General features: G+C 40.2%; 1 protein-coding gene across 1 annotated transcript in view; it reads left to right on the forward strand.

The window, feature by feature from the left end:
• tafa3a (TAFA chemokine like family member 3a) overlaps window positions 1-13,003 on the forward strand; it is a 141,137-nt gene that overhangs the window by 112,919 nt on the left and 15,215 nt on the right. The window lies entirely within an intron of this gene.

The raw sequence follows: 13,003 nt of genomic DNA on the forward strand, positions 1-13,003 counted from the left end.
GCCACACCCTCATATTCTCCATCGACATTTGTGGAAATGGAACCACCCCCTGATATTGCTACTCCTCTCTGGCATTCTGCATTTCGTCCACACATTGTACCCCCTGCTCCCATTCATACTCCTCAGCACCCAAGTTTTATACAAGCTAGCAGTGTTAACACCCTAGTTGATAGTAATCCAGTTCAAACTCTCACATGGGAACCAGCAATGCCTGTGGACAACATGCAGATATGTACATCACCAGAGCCTTCCCCTTTATCTTCAGTATGTCAACAGGACTTGCCAAGAACCTTACCTACTCCTAGGAAGGAACTGCAACAACTAACCCACCAAGTGCAAGGGAATTGGGATATATTGGTGAACCACATACAAACAAATGAGAACACGGTGGATGCACTTACACAGGAACTCAAAACAACATCTGCACACCATGGTACCCTGATTTCTCAACTCAAGGATCAAGTAGAGAATAACCAGCAAAAAGTACTTGGCTGCATATTTGAAACTAAGCAGTTTGTTAAAGGAGAGGTAGATCAACTAGCTAAAACTGTTTCATTGATGTCTACAGAACTTCAAAAAGATCAAATTACCTTTGTGTCTGAGGTACGGTTTATGATGGAACAACTTCAGAATGAACTTAAACAGGATATTAAGTCCTACCTTGTCACCTTTCAGCAAAATCATGACCAAATGTCTTCAACCCTTACTAAAACCACTCAAACTACTGAAACACTGTGTACAGTTGTCATAGAATTACAAACCGAAATTATGAAGAATTTCGAAAATCAAAAAAAACAACTGTCTGATTTCATGCAGAAAGAACCTTTCTTGTCACCTGTATCAACTCCTGAATTACCTGCCATTCCCAACAATGATCTCTCTTCCCAACCCTCTGCTGTTACAAAGAGCGATCACCTTAAGCTTACTTTCCCTACTTTTGGTAAACCGTCAGATGATCCTGACCCACTGTTATATCTCGCCCGCTGCCAAGATTTCTTGGTGGTTCATCCACTTACAGATGCTGATATCATGGCCACATTTCGCTCTGTTCTGTATGGCACTGCCCGGGATTGGTGGGAAGTTGCACGAACATCTGTAAAAACGTGGAGTCAGTTTGAATCTGCTTTCCTTTCTGCCTTCCTTTCAGAAGATTACGAGGATGAACTCGCAGAAAGAGTACGAACCAGAACTCAAGGTGAAAAGGAAAGTATCAGAGACTTTGCATTCACTTACAGAGCACTCTGCAGGAGATGGAACTCAACTTTAACTGACAGTGAACTAGTGAAAATGATCCTAAAAAATGTAAAGCCATTCCTCGCTAGTCAACTTCGCAGTCGAGTCAACACAGTTGACGAACTGGTAAAATTAGGCCAACAACTTGAGAAAGATTTTCAACATCAGCAACACTATGAAAAACAGACAGGTTTGAAGCAAGTTTCCCCACCTCAAAGAACCATACCCAACCGCCCGACAGAACGAGTGAACCAACCTTCAGCACAATGTTGGAGATGTAAAGGCCATCACTCACCTGGGGCCTGTCCTCGTTTTATGACTGCTCAGTCATTTCAAAGTTCCCCTCAGTCCCATTCTTCTAACAACTCTCCACAAACCACGTTTCCAAGTTCTAAAGCCAGTGGACCCCCTACAAATCATTCGGTTACTGCTTTCACTAAAAAGACCTCAGCAAACAAGAAAACTCAACTATCTGTATCTGTTCCACAACAGTTAGTTGTACCTTTAAGCATTGGCTCCTGGAACGGAAAAGCCATTGTGGATACGGGGGCAAGCTACACACTGCTACACGAAAATCTCTGTAAAGAGATTAGTGCACAAAAGCTTCTTCCTTGGACTCGAGGTCCTCTTTACTTAGCCAATGGAAAGGCAGAGATGCCTCTAGGATGGATAAATGTTTCAATCTCTCTTCATAAGAAAATTTTCTCCATATCTACTGTTGTTCTTCCTGCCAAAGCCTTAACTTATGCTGTTGTACTAGGGTTGGATTTTATTTTTTCTAGTGGCCTGCAGATGAATGTGGCAGATCATAAATATTCCTTTAAATCTCACCCTACTGAAAATTATCCTTTCCAGCCTGGAAATGCCAGTCTGCCTGGCACTAATGACTCCCAACACCAAAAAGGGAAGACAGAAGGAACAGATTCCAGTCTTACCCTACTAAGTTCTGTTCCTACTCCTCAATGTGCTATACCTCAACCATCCACCTGCCTTGATGATAAGACATTGATAGACATTGCTGGAGATACGGCCTACTTACCTCCTGAAGACAAGCAACGGCTACGGCAAATTCTGGAATTAAACCCTCAAGTGTGTACACTTCGTCCAGGACGTACTGAAGTCTTCAAACATAAGATTTATACCACGCACCAAGTGCCTATAAAGCAACGACCATATCGCACCACCCCTGCAAAACAAGCGGTCATAAACGAGCAGCTGGAGGAGATGTTGACCTCTGGAATCGTGGAACCATCACATTCTGGATGGGCCTCACCAGTTGTATTAGTACCCAAAAAGGACGGAAGCCTTCGATTTTGTGTGGATTACAGGAAGGTTAATGCTGTTACTGAAAACGATGCCTACCCTCTACCAAATATTACAGAACTCCTGGAATCTCTCTCTGGAGCTTCCATCTTTTCCACCATTGACCTTAATTGTGGTTATTGGCAGGTAAGCATGGAGCCAGAAAGTAAAGCTAAAACTGCTTTTATTACCCCTACTGGACTATTCCAATTTAACACAATGCCCTTTGGATTAAAAAATGGACCCGCCACCTTTCAAAGGATGATGGAGACCATATTGGGAGAATTGCGTGGAAGTATATGTTTCGTCTATATCGATGACATCATCATTTACTCCCCCTCTGTAGACCAGCATTTCATCGACCTTCAGGTTGTCCTCCACAAACTACAAATAGCAGGACTAACAGTCAATCTCAAGAAAAGTAGATTCTGCTTGCCAGAAATAACTTTTTTGGGGCATGTCGTCAGTGGTAAAGGAGTCGCTGCAGACCCAAACAAAGTGAAAGCCATACATTCCTACCCAGTGCCCACCAACATCAAAGAGGTCCAACGCTTTTTGGGGTTAGCCGGTTGGTACCATCGGTTTGTACCTGATTTCTCAGGGATTGCTGAACCTCTAAATGCACTGAAGAAGAAGGGATGCAACTTTCACTGGACTCCTCAATGTCAAACCGCCTTTGAACATCTTAAATCATGCCTTATCTCTCCTCCTATTCTTGGTCATCCTGACTTACAGTTTCCATTTACAGTCTACACAGATGCCAGTGATACTGGATTGGGTGCGGTGCTGACCCAAAGAAAGGACCAGGGACTGGAACAAGTGATTGCATATGCCAGCCGAACCTTAAACCGTGCAGAAGCCAATTATTCGACCACAGAGAAAGAGTGTTTAGCTGTAATTTGGGCTTTGGAAAAATGGCAGCACTATCTAGAGTATAAATTGTTCACTGTGGTTACAGATCACTCAGCACTTCAATGGGTGATGTCCTCCACTAAAACCACTAGCCGTCTAATCAGATGGGCTCTAAGGCTTCAGAGATTTGATTTCATCCTTGAATACCGGAAAGGAAAATTAAACATGGCACCTGATGCCCTGTCCCGAATCCATACTGGTTATGGTCTCTACACCAGTAGTCAAGAGAAGTTGGAACTTCCTATTTCCCCAGCTGTCATCTGGAAGGAACAGCACAATGACCCTGCAATCATCACCATACTGCAATCTTTAGCAGAAATTGACAAAGATCCTGCTCTAAAGGACCGATATGAAGTAATTGAGGATACCCTTTACCACAAAACTTACCACCAAAACCATCAAGCCCATTACAGACTATACATACCTGAGAATCTTAAACTGCCTATCTTACACCACTATCATGCAAGTCCTTGGAGTGGTCATGTAGGCATATACAAGACTTACAAACGAATACACGATGTGGCATTCTGGCCTGGAATGTGGATGGACGTTAAACGTCACGTGAAGAGGTGCGTTAAATGTCAAACCCTAAAAGGCGAGAATCAAAAACCTGCGGGCAAACTGCAACAAACCGTCACTACTCGACCAAATGAAATGGTTGGTGTAGACCTTATGGGACCACTACCACGGAGCACTCAACAAAATGAGTATCTTCTAGTCTTCGTAGACTACTTTTCGCGTTGGGTGGAATTCTTTCCTCTACGTAAAGCAAATGCTCAAACTGTTGCAGCCCTTCTTCGGAAAGAAATCTTGACACGATGGGGAGTGCCGGACTTTATCTTGTCTGATAGGGGTGCACAGTTTATTTCTTCAGTGTTCCAAGAAGTATGTCAAAAATGGGGTGTGGAATCGAAGCTTACTACATCCTACCATCCACAAACGAATATGACTGAGCGAGTAAATCGCACGCTTAAATGTATGATTTCTGCATTTGTGGATGATAATCACCGGAAATGGGATCAATACCTACCGGAACTTCGTTTCGCCATTAATTCCGCGGTTCAAGAAACTGTCGGAATGACTCCGGCCGAACTTCAGTTAGGAAGGAAACTTCAAAGCCCCATGGATAAGGTGCTACATGGCACTAACTTGACTCCAGACTGTTCCTCATATGATACAGTTCATCATCTGGCTGAGCTTCGAACCAGAGCCATGGAATGCTGCCAAAAAGCACAAAAGAGACAACTTCGAAATTACAACAAAGATAAACGGGATGTTACCTACAAGGAACAAGACCGGGTATGGATACGAACATTTCCACAGTCTAGTGCTCCACACCACTTTACTGCTAAACTAGCAAAGAAATGGAAAGGGCCGTACCGTATTTTGAAACAATTGGGACCCCTAAATTATCGCATCTCCCTAGAATCCAACGGTGAGGACGTCCGCACCGTACACGTGACAAACATAAAACCTTGCTTCCCCACTGCAAACGAACTAGCACAACAAGAAAAGGAAAGGATCAAGGAAATATTTGATGAATCTTCAGAAGAAGAGGAGTTCCTTGGATTTTAAGTCTCTCTTTCACAACCATAGGTTGTTTTTTTCAGAGGGGGAAGAGTGTGGCGATATAAAAAACCCAAGCTGTATACATTTTTTTTTAAAATGCATATTAAATGTATACCTTTTTTTTACTTGCCACTAAATGGCGGAAGTTATGAAAAACGAAGTTTGAAAGAATGAAAACGGAAGTTCTAGGTCTGACATCATGACTAGTGTACGACAAGACTCATTGGTCAGGTTCCCGGCCTGTACTTTTAATTTGAAGTCAAGTTCAAGTCCGTGATGATGCATCAATAGAGCGACAACGGCGGGGTGAATCCAGAGCTCGCCACTCTGTAACTGAGGTCTCGTGGCTCGTTTCGGAGCTCTCTTAATGTGTGCGAGAGAAAGTGATCAACGGGGTGACGGATTTATGCTTTGCTATCCTTGCCGAATGCGGAATGTGCAGGCAACTATGACTGGTTGTTGAATTGCCGAGGAGATTCGCTATATCGGATGCAGGACTGTTCCGGAGGGTTTCGTTTGTCGCAAGTACTTTGTTACACACACACACACGCACACACTCAAGTTCACGCTACACATGCATTCTCTTTTAAGAGCGAGTCCCGCTGAAGAGAATCTTTACTTTGTTTCTGTTTTTTGTGTGTGACATTGAACTTTGAACATTATAAACTAAAAATTGTCTTTAAATGAGTTCGAGACGAGCAACTTTGTTTCATTTGCTCATAAAGTGAACTGATGGACAAAACTTTTTTTGTTTTTTTTTTTTGTTTTTCTAATTCAAATTCCTTTTGAAGGTGTTTTGAATTTATGTGTAAAGGAACAATTGCAGGGCAACACGGTTGCTGATGCCTTTGGATTTAAATGAACAATTGTTTGAAAGTATAAAATGTCTGTGATTCGTATGGGTTTATTCATTGTTTGCTCTTTCATGAGTTTTCTTTAATATAAAATCTGTGAATGAATTGAATGAATACTTCATTGTGTTTCGGTGGCACTATCTGATGTTATCCGGGAACTAAATAACTTTTTTAATATTTTGACTTGGCAATTTTTTCCAAGTCTGGCGCCCGAACTAAATAAATAAGTTCCATTTTCTTATTCTTTATATTATGCGTTCGGGGTGGCACCGTTACAATACGTAATCAAATATATTATGAAATGTTTACAAAAATGTATTTTTCTATATATTTTTTGTATATTTTAAATTTTAAAATAAATATAAAATAATATAAAATAAAAAGCATTAATTTTCATGTCGTATTGGAAAAAAACTTTCTATGTTACAAACCTGTAAATATAAAAATTAAATATATTTTCAACTGCAAAATTATACTTAGAATTTTATATTTTATACATAGTTATACATTTTATACTTATATATAGATTTAATACAAACTTGAATATTTTGGCCAGGAAAATATATTTTGCTGCATGGGTTGTAAAAGTAGAAATGTATTTGTTGCCACTGAAATACATTTTGAAATATATATTCATATATTAAGGTAAAAACTAAATATATTTCAAAAAAAACTTTTACTTTTTACAAAATTTATTTAAAGTTATTATTATTTTTTTTGCCATTTTTGCCTTTAATTAACATTAAGTTGAGGACAGGAAAGTACAGGGAGGACAGAGGGATATGGGATCAGCAAATGACCACGAGCCGGGAATCGAACTCGGGTCGCCGAAAGTGCGAAAGCACCACATGTTTTTGACACAAAATGTATTTAGAATATATTTAAAACATTTTATTGCCATATAGTTACTATACAATAAGTGTACTACTGAACTCACTGGTGCAAAAAATAGTACAACAGCTGCTGGGACGGTACCCTTTAAAAGGTCCTAATATGTGTCATTTAGGTACAGTACAGATATGTATACATTTGGCACCAATATGTACCTTTGAGGTACTAATATGCACTCTTTGGGTACAAATGTGTACTTTTGAAAGGATACCACCCCAGTGACAACTTCTGGGACTTACAGGTTTTAATCTGTCCTGCGATATTTAATGCCGATTAAATAGAGAAACTCTCATTGTAGGTTTGAGCTTTAAGGCTACAAACAAAGCTTTGTGTTCAAAACACTCAAGCAGAGTTAAGAGAGATGAAGAGGCTCGACACAGGCAATGAATTCACATTGAACCTTTAATGATAGCCCTTTATGTTTCTGTCTGCATGGCAACATAATAACCACGTTGATGTGCCCTCGCTAATGATGGTTTACTAATTTGTTTACCGCATTTTGTCTGAACTATATAGTGATATTTAGACATCCTTTACTTTAACGGTTAAGTACCTTGCACTTATATTCTCATTCGGCCTCTTTATCAGGGTGTTACTACTAGGTGGAAAAACAACCTTTGAATAACAATTTTGTGCGCACAAAGTCTGTCATCTCCCTCTCTCGCCGCTAAGCAGAGGGCGGCTGTGTTATGCTAATACCACAGGAACTAAGAAGGAACATTTTAGATATTTTTTTATTCGTCAATAGCGCTCGCTATTTGAAGAAAAAAGACCTCTTAGCTCCTAAAAGCCTATCAATGGCAAGCTGAAAAAGCACAAGGCATGAGGTGAAAAAATATGCTTGTATAAAGCTCATACTTGCATCTGAGGAAGCAATCTGTTCGGTTTTATTTTTAAATGGCCTTCACCCTCGCGGAGAACATCACACATCCCAATGTTAGATGATTTTACCCTTCAACTTGCATTAATAAGAAACTGCATGGAGACTTAGATCCTAAATACTTCTGACAAGCGCCAGAAACATTTGCGAACCCTGTGAAATACCCATATGCTTGTCATTGCTTGACAGAAATTTTTGCCGGCTGGAAAAACATATGTTTATTTTATACTTATGTTTACTTTTTGCTTTATTTAGTTTGGAAGGGTGGGCAATTTTGCGGTCATATACTATCTCACCATGAACAGTTAATGACTTGATGGGTATAATTACAGTTTAATACAAAATAATACAGCTTTGGTCTTAAATATGAAATTATATGAAGGATACTAAAAGTATGCAGACTTATAGTAAGTGTGCACTATAAAGTATGCAGAACTGCAGTAGGTGCACATTGTGAAGTATGCAGACCTGCATTAAGTGCACAGTGTGAAGTATGCAGACCTGGATTTGGTGCACAGTGTGAAGTATGCAGACCTGCATTAAGTGCGTAGTGTGAAGTATGCAGACCTGCATTAGGTGCACAGTGTGAAGTATGCAGACCTGCACACTGTAAAAAAATGCAGCATTTTTGTCAAATTCAACATATTTTTATGTTAATTTAACCCAAAAAATGAAGTTAAACAATTCCAACTTGTTTTTATAGGTTGTGTCAACATATAACATAGGTACAAACTTAAAATAGTAGGTTGAATTGACTTTCAAAACCAAGATGTTTTAACTTTTTTTTACAGTGCAGTAAGTGCACAGTGTGAAGTATGCAGACCTGCAGTAAATGCACTTGTGAAGTATGCAGACCTGCAGTAAGTGCACAGTGTGAAGTATGCAGAACTGCAGTTAGTGCACAGTGTAAAGTGTGCAGACCTGCAGTAAGTGCACAGTGTGAAGTATGCAGACCTGCTTTAGGTGCACAGTGTGAAGTGTGCAGACCTGCATTAGGTGCACAGTGTGAAGTATGCAGACCTGCTTTAGGTGCACAGTGTGAAGTATGCAGACCTGCATTAAGTGCACAGTGTGAAGTATGCAGACCTGCATTAGGTGCACAGTGTGAAGTATGCAGACCTGCAGGTGGGTGTGCAATGTGAAGTGCGCGCACCCAGAAGTGTATATATTTTTATGTTACTTTAACTTAAAAAAATTAAGTTAAACAATTGCAACTTGTTTTTTTAGTTTATGTCAACTTATCATAGGTACAAACTTAAAATAGTAGGTTGAATTGACTTTCAAAACCAAGTTGTTTAAAAAAAATTATAGTGCAGTAAGTGCACAGTGTGAAGTATGCAGACCTGCAGTAAGTGCACAGTGTGAAGTATGCAGACCTGCAGTAAGTGCACAGGGTGAAGTATGCAGACTTGCAGTAAGTGCACAGTGTGAAGTATGCAGACTTAAAGTAAGAGTGCATTATAAAGTATGCAGAACTGCAGTAAGTGCACATTGTGAAGTATGCAGACCTGCATTAAGTGCACAATGTGAAGTATGCAGACCTGCAGTAAGTGCACAGTGTAAAGTATGCAGACCTGCAGTAAGTGCACAGTGTGAAGTAAGCAGACCTGCAGTTAGTGCATAGTGCGAAGTATGCAGACCTGCAGTAAGTGCACAGTGTAAAGTATGCAGACCTGCAGTAAGTGCACAGGGTGAAGTATGCAGACTTGCAGTAAGTGCACAGTGTGAAGTAAGCAGAGTTACAGTACGAGTGCATTATAAAGTATGCGGAATTGCAGTAAGTGCACAGTGTGAAGTATGCAGACCTGCAGTAAGTGCACAGTGTGAAGTATGAAGACCTGCAGTTAGTGCATAGTGCGAAGTATGCAGACCTGCAGTAAGTGCACAGTGTGCACAACTTATCATAGGTACAAACTTAAAATAGTAGGTTGAATTGACTTTCAAAACCGAGTTGTTTAAAAAAAATTATAGTGCAGTTAGTGCACAGTGTGAAGTATGCAGCCCTGCATTAAGTGCTCAGTGCGAAGTATGCAGACCTGGATTTGGTGCACAGTGTGAAGTATGCAGACCTGCAGTAAGTGCACAGTGTGGAGTGTGCAGACTTACAGTAAGAGTGCATTATAAAGTATGCAGAACTGCAGTAAGTGCACATTGTGAAGTATGCAGACCTGCATTAAGTGCTGCATAAAGTATGCAGACCTGCAGTAAGTGCACAGGGTGAAGTATGCAGACCTGCAGTAAGTGTGCAGTGTGGAATATGCAGACCTGCAGGTGGTGTGCAGTGTGGAAACCAGCAATAGTATGCACTGTGGGGCATGCAGACCTGCAGTAAGTGTGCTCTGTGAAGCGTGCAGATTTGCAGTAAGTGCACAGTGTGGAGTATGCAGGCCTCCAGTAAGTGTGCATTGTGTAGACCTGCATCAGTGTGCAGGGTAAACTGCAGTAAATGTGCATCGTGTACCATGCAGACCTCCACAGAGTGTACAGTGTGGAGCACGCAAACCTGCAATAAGTGCGCTGGATGGAGCATGCCGAAATCAAGACTGGGCAAAGGGTGGCTATTTAAAAAAAAATATGAGAGTTTTGTTCGGTTTCAGAGTGTTCAAGAGCATTGTATGTTGTTTTATATCTTATGTTAAAATTTTAAATTGGATTGAAGTCTTCATGCTTTGTCCATTGCAACTCGTCCTCTTCATGCATTTATTTGCATGATGGTATGTGTCAATCTGAAATCAATGGTTGTTGTTATGCTGTTGTTGAAAGCAGTGCCTAAGAGCAGTGCCATCTCCCATCATTGTTAGCGCCCAGATCAGGCCCTTCCTGCTGTTACGGCAGACATTCCCAGACTCCACCGAACGACCTGCCCAAGCACCTTAAGTGAAGCGTATTGATCACAGCTATTGCGAGCCTGCTAAAATTTTGCACAGATGTCCAGAGAAAGAAAAAGGTCTTGGTACGTACACAGATCCATGAAGTATCAGTTTAATTCTCTTTGTTAGGCCCGGAGCACTGCCTCTGTAGCTACAGCTACAAACTCATCAAATGTTAGTGTATACTATAAAACCCAGTTTTCAAGCAGACTATCCCATCTCGTTGAATTGCCCACCCGAGTTTGTTATAGATTTTTACAAGCGCCGCGGTTTGAAAATACACAAGCACATCGAATTTGTCAAAGCAATCATTTTCTATAAGCTGTTGGAACAAACTCCACCATTGAATATTCAATTTGCATTCGCTCAAACTTTCGAAATTAACTTTGGCCCGCAGCGCGCACGGGCTGTGAGATAATCACACAAAAGGCGTTCAGCCCTTCACCCGGCAGCCCTTGCATCGGTAAATCTCTGTTTTCTTTTCCGAGCCCTCAATCGGCCTGCCGCTCGACAGACCCTTTTGTGTGCATGTTAAAGGCTCTTTATTGATCGGAGGCAAAATGTTTTTAATGTTGTTGATGAGATTTTCAGATTGGCCAGCTAATGGGAAAATGGAGGCCTCTTTTTCAATCAATTTTTAACTCGAGTCTTAAATTGAAAATCTTTACCAATGCAATTAAGGCTGTTTTGAAAGGTACACTAAAACTTTCAAAATGTTTTCATACTTTTCTACTTTGATCAAGTTCTCAGTTTGGGGCTTCAATGCGTAGACACCAGGAAATGTTCCTCCCTGTTTGATTAATACCGTCTGAGACAATAGTATTTAGTGGACTGAGTACAACTCGCTGAGGGTGGAAACTATGGTAATGCAGGGCTGTTAGTGGGTGTGACCTCACACTGATAAGAAAATCAAAACGGCATCTATAATGAGACTGCTTTGGTTTAACGGGGATTCAAGAACAAGGAGCGGGTGGATTTTTTCCATCGTAGGGTGGTTGTGTTCACACACTGCCAACACACATTGGGTCCTATTTTAACGATCTAAGCGCATTGTCTAAAGCGCATGGTCTAAACGGTGTGTCCGATTCCACTTTTGCTAATTTAAGGACAGGAAAAAATTGTTTATGCGCCAAGCGCATGGCCTAAATTGGTTGTTCCTATTCTCGTAATGAGTGATGGTTGTGTTTTGGGCGTAACATGCAATAAAACAATGAGAGTCTCAGCTCTCATCCTCTTTAAAAGCAAGTTGCGCCTGGTGCCATGCCTAATCCCTATTTAGGAAGCAGAATTTGTAAACTGAAAAACTAAGCGAAGCAAGAAGACGACCAGTTTAAGATAGATATAAAAAAATTGCATTATTTTCATTTGTATTGAAACTGTTATTTTTTGGTGTCAAAACCTTTAAAAGATGTTTTCTTTCAGTCATGTAAGTAAAATTAGCAGGCTTTTCATTGCTGTAAATGTATGGATAGCCTTCATGATCTGTGTTATCTCAAAAATAATTTACAAATATGCAAAAAGGTTTGTACTCTAAAAATACTTTATATTTGTAACAAACAAGAGATAAAGAATTTACAAACTTGTGGAGAGCCTTCAGCACTCGGACAGCACCAAGATTGCTTTGAAAAGCATTACTTAAAAAAGGTTCTCCTCATATCCACATGTACAAAGTCATCATACGCAATAAATCCGTGGGTAGCATTTAAAAAAATATAATTGAAACAATTATGCAATATTTGCTTTTGTTTAAAGCAAACCATTTAATTACTTATCAGGCTACAGGTGAAGCAGCACTTTGCGCCTTCTAAAGTCTCATAATCAGTCCTCATTTATGTCCAAGAGACTCAATAATAATCTTTTACATTTTAATCCTTTGATTTTTCATATTTTAAAACGTTTATGTGCTGCTGCGCATCCATGTGATAAGCAAACGCCTGTTGTCGCACCCATTTATAGGCGCACAATATTACTAACGCGCTCATTAAATAACAAAAACAATATTGCGTAGTATATTTTAGTTGCTTCAAAATAGCAACGCGCCAACAATGGGCCTAACATACTTCGTTTTCACACAAGAACACCCATGGTTACAAAATTGGGCAGAAATTTATTTGCTATTTTAACAATGTGGTGCTAAACGTGAAAATGATAATTGCACTGTGTTGAAACTAGCAAAAGAAACTTGCGTTGCGCATTGCGCTGTATTGCGCCGGGAGTATGATAGAGCCTAAACATTTTGTAAAAGTGGATTTTGCATAATAAGTGCCCTTTAAGACCTGCATTCAAAAATGTATACTTTATACACTATGGCTGTGTCCAAAACCGCTCTCTATCTCCCTATATAAAGTGCACAATATCTGGCATCCGCCATTTTGTAGCGGTGCCCAAAACCTGAGTGAACAACTTTATTTCCTACATTCATTTACCACTTTTTATCCACAATGCACTCTGACTTTGAGGGTCCATTCGATGTAAACTCACTCACTTACTGT

This window comes from Misgurnus anguillicaudatus, chromosome 8 (genome assembly GCF_027580225.2).
Source record: "Misgurnus anguillicaudatus chromosome 8, ASM2758022v2, whole genome shotgun sequence".
Classification (NCBI taxonomy): Eukaryota; Metazoa; Chordata; class Actinopteri; order Cypriniformes; family Cobitidae; genus Misgurnus; species Misgurnus anguillicaudatus.